General features: G+C 44.9%; 1 pseudogene; it reads left to right on the top strand.

The window, feature by feature from the left end:
- The first annotated feature begins 721 nt into the window (after positions 1-721).
- LOC138146751 (transgelin-2 pseudogene) lies at positions 722-1,439 on the top strand (annotated as a pseudogene).
- Positions 1,440-2,582: the final 1,143 nt, after the last annotated feature.

Genomic DNA, 2,582 nt, shown 5'->3' with positions numbered 1-2,582 from the left:
ATCATAGATTTAGAGTGAAAAGATGCCAGAGATTATTGAAGCCAAGTCTTATATTTTACAGAAGAGGAAACTGAGGCACAGGGAAGTTAAAATTACTTGCCCAAAGTCAAATAGCTTTGAAGTATCAGTGGCAGTATTTGACCTGAGGTCATTCCAACTCTATGTCCAGTGTCATCACTACAGGACATTAATATAAGAATAATAGCTAACATTTATATGGGGTTTTAAGGTATGCAAAATGCTATACCTGTGGTTTTTTATTTGATCCTCCTGATAGCCCTGTGAGGTAAATCCTTTTATTATCTTTATTTTACAGAAGAGGAACTGGAGGCTGAGAAAGTACTTATTAATATAGAAACCCAGATATACACCTGGACAATATGTATTATTTAAAATATAAGCTGAAATGTGTAAAAGGTACAATTTACATATCATTGACAAAAAAAAAATGGGGTCACAAAGAGTTGGACATGACTGAAATGACTGAACAACAAAAGTAGTTTCTAGTGCCAGATAGCAGATAGGAGAACTTATCTGTGTTTTTGACTTAGCTACTCATTTTCAATTGAAATATAGTATCTTTTAATATTGGATTCTTCATGGCAATTTTAGTCATACTTCCTTTTATCCGCTTTCTCTACATTCTAGAAATTTTTATTACACATCTACCATGATTCCAACAAAGTGGCTAAGCACTTAAAGACTTTACAATCTAGGCCACTCACTGCATGCCGCGCCCCAGCCCGTTACGCTCTCCATCCACCGCCTCGCAGTAAAGATACCTGCATCACCATCTCAGAATGGCCAACAGGGGACCTGCTTGCGGACTGAGCCGGGAGGTACAGCAGAAAATCAAGAAGCAGTATGATGCTGATCTGGAGCAGATTCTCATTCAGTGGATTACCACACAGTGCCGCAGGGATGTTGGACGGCCACAGCCTGGGCGAGAGAATTTCCAAAACTGGCTCAAAGATGGCACGGTGCTGTGTGAGCTCATCAATGGGCTATACCCTGAAGGCCAGGGCCCGGTAAAGAAGATCCAGGCTTCAGGCATGGCCTTCAAAGAGATGGAACAGATTTCTCAGTTCCTACAGGCAGCAGAGCGCTACGGCATCAATGCCACTGATATCTTCTAAACTGTGGACCTCTGGGAAGGAAAGAATATGGCATGTGTGCAGCAGACACTGATGAACCTGGGTGGGCTGGCAGTGGCTCGGGGTGATGGGTTTTTCTCTGGAGATCCTAACTGGTTCCCTAAGAAGTCCAAGGAGAATCCCTGAAATTTCACAGATAACCAACTGCAGGAGGGCAAGAATGTCATCGGGCTGCAGATGGGCACCAACCGTGGGGCCTCTCAGGCAGGCATAACTGGATATGGGTATGGGATGCCAGGCCAGATCCTCTGATCACCACTCTTCCTCACCTTCCCTTGAATGGTTAATGTATTTCTGTCAGTGACATTCCTAGGAAGCCTGTGGGACTCTCAGGCTCCTTCTGTTCCAGCTCTTCCTCTTCTCTGCCTGCTCCTATCCATCAATGGCACTGTTTCTCCTGTTGTGTCTACAGGTGCTGAGTGATGCCTTCTCACCTTGAATTTACTGTAATACACTCCCTGTCCCCTAAATCAGCAAAACTGGACCAACCCCCCATCCTCCCTTCTCCTGGACCAAAACTTGGGAGTACTGACCCCTTCAACATTCCTGTTCATTCTCCCACCCTGGTTTGTCATCTCACTTGGGAATTTTGCACCCATATAGCCATTCTTTAGGCCAGGGTTCAGGGCACCACCTTGAAAGGAGCTGACATGGGACCAATTTCTCTTCTACAAGGTTGTTCTTCCTGCTCCCTCCACCCCTAGCCTTGCTACTGTGGGGACTTAATTTATAGGGAGGGGCCTATGGTGGCTGCTGTCCTGGCCACAGCTGGACTTTGAAAGCCACACATCTGGGTAGGCCTCTCCTTGGCAGGGGCCTCTTTTTCCCTGGGTCCCTCCCTTCTTGGCATTCCCTTTTGCCTGTTCCCTTCTTTATCCAGTGGCCTGAGACAGGATTAGGGGGGAGGGGATGTCCAGGGAGGTGGGTTGGCCTTGCCTTGTGTTCTCTCCTCTGTCCTTCCCCTCTTCCACAAAAGGCCCACCCAAAGTCTGAGACTTGAGGAATGTGAATTGCTGATCTGAATAAAGATTCCCAGTCTTTGTAAAAAAAAAAAAAAGACTTTACAATCTAGTGGGAACAAGACAGAAACAAAAAATGTTGAGTAGCATTTAGCATTATTGGCAGTGTATGATCAAGACAGCCAAATGCCATGGATACAGAACTAGATGTCAGTCAGTGAGACGAGTTTGAATCTTGCCCTCTCCTCCTCAGTTTCCTCATCTGCAAAGCAGAGAGAACAATATCGCCTCTATTACATGTTATGAGGATCAAATGATGTAAATTTGTAAAGTGTTGTGTATACCTTAAAGGGTTATATAAATATAGTTGCTACTATTGCTGTTATTACCATCACCACTACCAGGACTACTGGTGTTATTGCTGTTATTACCATCACCACCACCACCACCACCAATGACCATCATCACC

This window comes from Petaurus breviceps, unplaced genomic scaffold, assembly GCF_028583685.1.
Source record: "Petaurus breviceps papuanus isolate PSGF00001 unplaced genomic scaffold, PetGlider_PUasm1.0 90769, whole genome shotgun sequence".
NCBI lineage: Eukaryota > Metazoa > Chordata > Mammalia > Diprotodontia > Petauridae > Petaurus > Petaurus breviceps.
Note: the sequence above shows the minus strand (reverse complement) of the source record. Positions and strands in the feature narration are given on the sequence as shown.